Source organism: Grammomys surdaster, unplaced genomic scaffold (assembly GCF_004785775.1).
Source record: "Grammomys surdaster isolate TR1022 unplaced genomic scaffold, NIH_TR_1.0 299120, whole genome shotgun sequence".
NCBI lineage: Eukaryota > Metazoa > Chordata > Mammalia > Rodentia > Muridae > Grammomys > Grammomys surdaster.
The window spans coordinates 5,008-14,216 of NW_021625652.1; positions in this window are offsets into that span (position 1 = coordinate 5,008).

Below are 9,209 nucleotides of genomic sequence, written 5' to 3' on the forward strand. Positions count from 1 at the left end.
CTCCCTCCCTCTTGCTCCTATGACTATTTTATTCCTCCTTCTAAGTGAGATTCAAGCATCTTCCCTTGGGCCCTCTTTGTTATCTGGCTCCTTTGGGTCTGTTGATTATAGCATGGGTACCCTGTACTTTATGACTAATATCCACTTATAAATGAGTACACACCATGCATGTCCTAATGGGTCTGGGTTACCTCACTCAGGATGATATTTTCTAGTTTCATCCATTTGCCTGCAAAATTCATGATGTCCTTGCTTTTAATAGCTGAATAGTATTGCAATAGTATTGTGTAAATGAACCACAGTTTCTATATTAATTCTTCAATTGAGGGACACCAGCGTTGTTTCCAGTTTCTGACTATTACAAATAAGGCTGCTATGAACATAGTGGAACATGTATCCTTGTGGTGCAGTAGAGCATCTTTTAGGTATATGCCCAGGAGCAATATACCTGGGTCTTTGGGTAGAATTATTTCCAATTTTCTGAGAAACTGCCAGAGTGATTTCCAGAATGGTTGTACATGTTTGCAGCCCCACCATCAACAGAGGAGTGTTCCCCTTTCTCCACAACCTCTCCACTATATGCTAGACTGGTATTTTATTTTTTAAATTTTAGCCACTATGATGAGTGTAAAGTCTCAGGGTCTTTTTGAATTCCATTTCCCTGATGACTAAGGAGAGGATGTACCTAAACCTGGGGAGTGGTGATGAGCTAAAGTGAGGGAATCATAGGGAGTCCCCACCATCTCAGGAGAGAAAGAAAGGGATTCCGGGAGGGGAAGACTGGAAAGGGGACAGCAATCAGGAGGTAATGTGAATAAATAAAGGAGGAAGAGGAAAAAGAGGAGGAAGAGAAGGAAGAGGAGGAGGAGGAGGAGAAAGAGGAGAAGGAGGAAGAGGAAGAGGAGAAAGAGGAGGAGAAGGAGGAGGAGGAGGAAGAAGAGGAGGAGGAAGAGGAGGAGGAAGAGGAGGAGAAAGAGGAGAAGGAGGAGGAGGAAGAAGAGAAGGAGGAGGAAAAAGAGGAGGAGGAGGAAGAGGAGGAGGAGGAGGAGGAGGAGGAAGAGGAGGAAGAGGAGGAGGAGAAACTCAGTTGCCCAAAATATTTGTCACCTTTTTGGTGAAATATTATCATATAAATACTGTACTTAAGCCTCTTCAAACAAATGGCTACTCTGTGGTTGGAACCAAACTTCAACATAATTATCTCAGACACTTACAAATAGAGTTTTCAGGGCACCAAGTATGGGATGACACTGCACTGAGTGCTTGACAAGACATAAGAAAGGAAAAGGACTCATGATAAAGCACTCTGTTGTATTCTGCAGTCAGCAGGGGCAATCTGAGCTAACATTGTCACACATGGGGCAGGACATTCATTGTCACTCACCATGAAAATTCCCAATGGGTGAAATGAAGGCCCTAACAGACTGTCTTTCCAGTGGCCCCCTTACCTGTCATCTCATGTCACATGTAAAGGGTTTATTTGGGCACAGGATGAAAATTTTCAGAAACTTCTTGTCTTAGTCAGGGTTTGTATTCCTGCCCAAAACATAATGGCCAAGAAGCAAGTTGGAGAGGAAAGGGTTTATTCAGCTTACACGTCCAAATTGTTGTTCATCACCAAAGGTAGTCAGGACAGGAACCCACACAGGGTAGGAACTTGAAGGCAGGACCCGATGCAGAAGCCATGGAGGAGTGCTGCTTACTGGCTTGCTTCCCCTGGCTTGCTCAGCCTGCTTTCTTATAGAACCCAGGACTACCAGCCCAGGGATGGCATCACCCACAATGGACCCTCTCACCTTGATCACTAATTAAGAAAATGCCTTACAGCTGGATCTCATGGAGGCATTTCCTCAAAGGAGGTGGCTTTCTCTGTGATAACTCCAGCTTGTGTCAAATTGACACACAAAACCAGCCAGTGCGCTTCTTATAAGGCTACTAACCAGAAATTGATTATTCTTGGGATGGTTAGGAGATTCCCAATGAGCAGGAAAGAGCCCATGCATTAACCATGGGGAGTGTGATAGTTCCACAAAGGAATTCTAGAACAACCACAGAGCAGGGGTTATCTTGGGAAAGTGGTTTTGGATCTGTTTTTCCATCTAGGATTTTATCTTTGCAGGTTCCACATCAATCTCTTTGTATATTTGGAAATGACTTTTATTCACTAGGATTGATATGGCTCTAATTTCATTTCCTATATATGGATTCCCGTTTGTGTGTAGGTTCCCAGAACTCAGTGTGCACTGGTTCAGCTCCTTAAATACTGAGCCAAAATATGGAAAAGCCTAAATAATAGAAGTAGAAAAATGGGAAGGGCCAAATGAGATCACTGTGCCTGCCCCAGACTCCACAGCCTGCCTGTCTCCCAGGAGGTCTGCCCTAACCAGGGAGATAGGTGAGACACTCACCCCAATACCTACACTCGCTGAGACTCCACATGCACAGAGCCCACCAGACATGGGGTCTATCCTGCTCTGCCTGCCCCCTAATCCCTACAGCCAGCCTGTCTCCCAGGAGGTCTTCCCTAATCAGAGACACAGGAGGACTGCTCTAACCAGAGACATAGGACTTCTGCCCTAACCAGAGACAGCACTGCCTGCCTCCCAGGAAGCCTGCTCTAACCCAGGTCAAATACCTGTACCTGCCTCCAAGGAGCCTGTTCCAGTCGGAGATACCCAGAAGTAACCAGATGGTGAAAGTCAAGTGCAAGAACAAAAGCAACAGAAACCAATATGGTTTGTCATCATCAAAACCCAGTTCTCCTACCACAGCAAGCACTGGATACCCTAACACACCTGAAGAGCAAGATTCTAACCTATTATCCCATCTCATGAAGATGATAGAGGCCTTTAATAAGGACATAAATAACTCCCTTGAAGAAATACAGGAAAACACAGGCAAACAGGTAGAAACCCTTAAAGAGGAAACAAATAAATCCCTTAAAGAAAAAGAGGAAAATACAATCAAACCGGTGAAGGAACTGAAGAAAACAGTCCAAGCTTCCCCCCACCCCACCCCCAAAAAAAGAAACAGTAACAAAAATCACAAATGGAGGCAACCCTGGTGATGGAAAACCTAGGAGAGAGATCAGAAGCTACAGAAAAATGGAAGAGAAAATCTCAGGCATAGAAGGTACCATAGAAGATAGTGAACCATCAGTCGAAGAAAATACAGAGGGTAAAAATTTCTTAACCCAAAACATTCAGGAAATTTGGAACACAGTGAAAAAAAACAAACATAAGAACAATAGGAATAGAAGAGAGTAAAGATTCCCAGTTCTAAAGGATAGAAAACATCTTTAATAAAATCATGGAAGAAAACTTCTCTAACCTAAATAAATAGATGGTTCTTGACCATAAATGCATGTGAAAAAGAAATGCGCATTGGGACAGACTGAGACTCAAGAATCTGATGTGATTTGGGTCAGCATCATTTCACAGATGTTATATGCACAGGTGTCTCAGTGACTGATGTGACTATTGCTACCTTCAGATTTGATGCTTAAATTTTCTTATGTATGCCCTCAAAATTTGGTTTTCTCATGTAATTTAAGATTTGGAGCACCTAGGGTATGGTAGAAACAGTTGTCATAGTTTTCACCCTGTTATAGGAGTCAGGGGTGACACTGACCCAGGTTTATATAGTTATTTTGGTAAGATTTTATGAGTTAGCTTTTGTTGCCATGAGGGAAATCAAGTTCACAGAAATGACCCTGATCCTCTAGCTCTTAAAATCTTTATGCCTCTTTTCCAAAATGTTACCTGAGTCTTAGGTGTGGGAGTGGTTTGTAGATGTATGCATGTAGACTCAGCTTGATAAATCAGCATTTGGATTGGTTGGGGTTTTCTGGAATATATACGTGCATGCAAAAACATATATGCATGTCAACACAATTTATGAAAAAAGAAGCCATGACGCTGAAGTTCAGGGAGGGGTAGTTGCAAGGGTTTGAAGGCAAGGAAAGAAGACAATATAATTAAATTATAATATCAAAAATAAAAGTCAAAAGAACGAAAGAAAAGTTGGTATTTTTAAACAAGATAATCTCTTTGTTTAGACAAATTGAAATGCTATGTAGAACTTTAGAGAGGAACATACAAGCGTCCAGGGAAGCAGGGTGTGAGCTTAGCTTTGATAAGGAATCCACAGCCCTGCTGGAATGTGATTTCCCAAGAGCTTCTGGTCCTAGTGGGAAAGCGCAGAAGGGTGTGTCTGCTCAGGATCTTCTTTCCTCTCTGTGTAGCAGTCCCTCTTCCCAGGTGTGGGCAAACCCTCTGGGATGAAGGTCTGCTGTCCTGCTCCCTGACGGGCCAGCTTAGAGCAGCCCTGCAGAGCAGCTCAGGGAAGAAATGCTGAGTGGAAGGTTAAAGTAACACCTCTAGGATGCATTGCTTTTCAGGAAATGGATCATGAATTCCCAGAATGAAGTGGGGTTGTTTATCCACTTAAGCCAAAACATAGGGGCCATCACCTGATGGGATATTTTGCAAAGATTTGTGGGTACAACATAAAAGTAATATGAACTGGTGGAATCTCACCAGTTTTCAAACCCTTATTAAATAAAAACAACAACAGAATAAGAAAATTCATCTGTACAATTGGATGTTTGAAAGCTTTTTACATAAAAATTAGTTAAAATCAGGATTCTATAAAATAAAGCAAAAATTAAACAATATCAAGTGCTGTCAAAATGGCTGCATGGGTGAAGGCAACAGCCACCAAGTGTATCTAATGGAAGGAATGGACCAGATTGACTACCAAAAATTGATCTCTTATCTTAACTTGTGTGGCATGGTACACATAGGTGTCTATATATGAAACAAAACTACAAAAAAGTGAGATTGTTTATCCACCTAAGCCAGATATACAAACTACGTTGTTGTTGAAAATGATTTTTTATTGATTTCTAAATGTAACATAAAGTTGATTAGAAAAAACATACAATTTGATTAAAGCTTTAAGATGTATTAAATAATACTACCAATGCTTGGAGAGAGAAAAAAAACCATCCACCCAATGTCTAAGCTATGTGAAGGTTATTTATTTGGAAATTATTTAAAACTAAAAATTAAAAAAAAAACTATCAAAGGAAGTAAAAATCCGATGTTGTCAGGAGGCTCAGTGGGTAAGAATGGCTGCATCCAACTGAGTGCTGAGGTCAGGTACCCAGAACACACATGCTAATAGGAGACAGCCCATGACCACAAATTGTTCTCTTACGTTACTCAGGTGATACAGTACATATTATGGGTGTGTGTGTGTGTGTGTGTGTGTGTGTGTGTGTGTGTGCTCACGCTTGCATATGAGTGTATGTGTAGAAATTTTCAAACTCCTAAAACTCACCAAAACAACAAAACAAACTAATAAAGAACTCTTGAAGACTGTCGTATAAATAGAGAGCAATGAGAATTGAGATAATAAAAAGGTTCTTCATAGCACTGATTCTTGAGAAACGCAGTTGAGATTTGCTCCACACAGTTGGGGAAGAGGGTCTTCAAAATGAGAAACAGGAACCATCATGTGTCAGGAAGGAGTCTGAAAGCAGCACCCTTGGGCATGGCTGGTGGTAAAGGACAGTGGTGCCCACTCTGTGGACACTCTGAGGAAAGAAAAGCAGAGAACTGTACACTCCTCATCTGCTCTTCTGAATGTGTGTACTCAAGAGGATTAAAAGCAGAGGTTGAAAGTACATGTGTCACCTGGTGGAACTGCCATGGTACTAGAAAGAGGAAGGTGTACAGGGAGCCAAAGGTCTCTTGAGGGCTAAGCAGATAAACGAAGCCTGAGATCTCCATATGGAGGAGTACCTCAACTCCAGAAAGCATGGAGACTGACACACGCTCTGGGGACTGCCCGTGTTATGATGATCACATATCTTTATACAGTTGGAATAGCAATCTATTTTCAACATGGTTGGAGTGCAAAGGTGGATACGAGCTTGCTGCCTGTAGCAGTTCTCAAATTCAAACACAGAAAAACAAGAGGTGGGTTCAGAGCTCGAGAGAGACAATACTTAATGAGAGTAGAACTTTGGTTTAGAAATACGAAGATCAGAATATGGACAGCTACGGTCGTGACAGTTGCAAGACTATGTGTATGTCACTAATTCTAGATGTGCTGCTGAAGGGTCCATTTTCACATTAGGCCAATTGGATCATAATAAAAAAAAAACTTTAAGACTGATTTTGTTTCTAAGTAGATGATCAATGGAGTCTTAAGTAAACACAAGCATATAAATAAAAATGTCATAGGACTCCATGTTTTAATCAAAGAACTCAAAATATGATTAGCGAAGGTTGTTCGAGAAAGGTCATGGCAATACTTCACTAAAAACGCTTTTCCACAATGTGAGTAATAAGAATTGAGGATAGTTGTGGTTTATTTCCCTAACTGGATAATGACAAGAGCTACTACATGCACATTGTAGATTTACAAATTTCCTTCACCTAAAGTGTGTCCAAACCCTATCCACTTTCACCATTGGCCACTGTGAAAGTAACACGCCTAAAGCCAACCCTAAGGCAACAATGGAAAAAAACATTCTGTAAACTCAGAGGTGCCAACCAAACTAGACTCCAAAATCGCATTCATTTTCCCAGCTTTCCACCTAGGTTTGTGCAAACTCCTCACAACCTTTGCTGTAGCTGAATATATGAGATAAGGAAGGCTAAGAGTGAGAAGTTCGTAGGGATGAGGTGAGTTATAAGTACCCTGCAGTCTCAGGACACCCCAATCCCAGTTCAACCTTGGGGCACCTTGACCATCTCCTCCTTGTTTGGGGATTGCCTGCCTGTAGAGATTCTGAGAAACCCGTTTTTCCTCCTCCCTGACATGGGGAGAATGGGCATAGTCTGTAACCTCCAGGAGACCCAGCTTAGATGTGACTTAAAGAGGAAACACTGGGCTAGGATATAATTACTCACAAGGAAGCAGTAGCAATGATTTTAACAAAAATCATTATGGAAAAGGCAGGGTTGGGTTGGAAATTCACACATAGTTAGCTGGAATTTTCTATCCTGAGCCAAGTGCCAAACTCTCTATGTGAGCACTTTCTCGGCTAATGTCATGAGACTCACACACTCAACTTTCGTAAGCAGGGACCCACTGCTGCCTTCCCCACAGTCCACCAAGGCAGCCTACACCCAAGGCCCCAGGTCAGGGTGAGAATCAGTGTCATTATGTGCCTGAAGTCCCACAGCCTGGAGGTGCAATCCAGTTGTCCATCTAAGCCAATTCCAGGGAGGAGCAACTGGGCAGAGACACTGTCCTGGAGCCACAGTTTGGGATATAAAGGCTGAATCCACATGCAGCTGGGTCAGAGCCTGGGATCTCAACAACCTCTGAAGACCTGAGACTGTGAAGCACACCTGCCCAGCTGTGGACATCCCAGGTGAGCCCCCACAGCTCTATCAAGACATACTTGGTGCTGACACTGGAGGAGCACCCTAGAGAGAGATTCGTTGTAGCATCATTCAGCTCCCTCAGGAATGAGAATACCAACTCAATTGTAGCAGAACTGGTGTGGGGATGCAGAGATGGTTTGGTAAGGATGCCAGGAGGGCACCAGACTGTTCAGGAGTCCAGGTGTGTGAAAAGTGTCAATAATGTGAAATCAGGCAAATTGGTTCCCCTGAGTGAGCAGAACCTAGTGGATTGCCTGTAGTTCCATGGGCACAGGAAGTACCAGTTTGTCCCTTTATATAAGCTGCCACTTCCTGTGTCAAAAGGGATGATCATTCTCATGTAAAACTGGTCAAGGACAGCCCCTTGGTCTCATCCCCCAGGTGCCCAAGGAGAAGTATGTGGCACAATTTTGGCATGGCCCTTTCTGGATTGTCCCATGCAAAACCTTAAAAAGCCTAAGTCTGGCACTGGTCTCCTCATTTCTCACCTTAGTTGGTGGCTATGCCATCCTGTACTCAGCCATGGGACACTCTTCATTGAAACAGTAAAGTGGGGTTCTGAAGGTACATTCCAGTTGTGGAACACACAGATTCCCAATTGATGTCCTTCCAAGGTTTTCTAGAGCGGAAATTTCAGAAAGATTTTGGAAAGAAAAAAAAAAGCACCAAGGCATATTCTGTCTCTTGGTGTACACTATCCAGGAAAAAGATGTCTTGTGATTGCCCCACCAACTCTTGTAGGTCTCTTTGTACTGGGGGATCAAATTGTGCACAAGTTAAGGTTAGCTTGTGAGGCTTGAATGTAGCTGTCCAGCAGCCACAGACAAACTGGGTTGACCTAAAATGGGGGCTGGAAATGTAAAGGACAGGGGTGGTGGGGGTGAGAGAAGCCTGGAGCCAAGACAAGATTCTGATCAAGGCTCAAAGGTTAATATTGAGCACTGCGTTTATATAGGGGAAGCCCACCGAACCCATCCTTTGTTCCAACTGGATGATGTCTCAAGGCAAGCTCAGCGGGCAGTCCATTCGTCTAAGTTCCTGTAGGAAGTTATATGTGCAGTCAGGGCGTTTGACTCCATCTGGGTCATTAAGGTCCTTTGTGGTAATCTAGGTCTATTCGGCCCGCTCAAGGCTGGAAAGGGCATACCTGAATCTCAATGGAATAAAACATAGACAAACTATGAATACTTAAGAAGCTAGTTTTACTTTAAATTTCTGAAGCACGGGGGCATCCAGACCGTGAGGTGAACTATATGCACAGTTCCCAAACCATCTAAATTCTGGAGCCCTCTGCAGCTGTTCATTTTGTTTAACTTGTGACATGTTTTTTACAGGTGTGCTATAAGCCAATGTCATTCTTAGCCATGTCAATAAACAATGAAAGATGGTTAAAAAAATCTTATTCTACCATAGTGACCTTAGCATTTTATGTAGAAATAGGTCTTTTGAAGAATTTCCATGACCAGAATCTCATTTCTTCACCATTTCTAGAGTTTGAAAATATGACTCCAATTTTCCTCCTGGCCACCCTTTGCTTGGGGTTGGTCTCAGCTGCTCCAACACATGATCCCAATTTGGATGCTGTATGGGAGGAATGGAAGACAAAACATGGGAAAACATACAACACGGTTGGTACCATGGACATGTCCAGGGGCAACACAGAGACAGTGGTCCTTGCTGTGGAAAATTTGTAGAGTTTCTATTATGGAAGCAGTTCCTCCCAAGCCTGACCAAATGGCATGCTTTATGAGCACTGATTGCAAACCACCCTGTTGCCACAGAGCCTGGGTTATGGCTTCCAGAGGT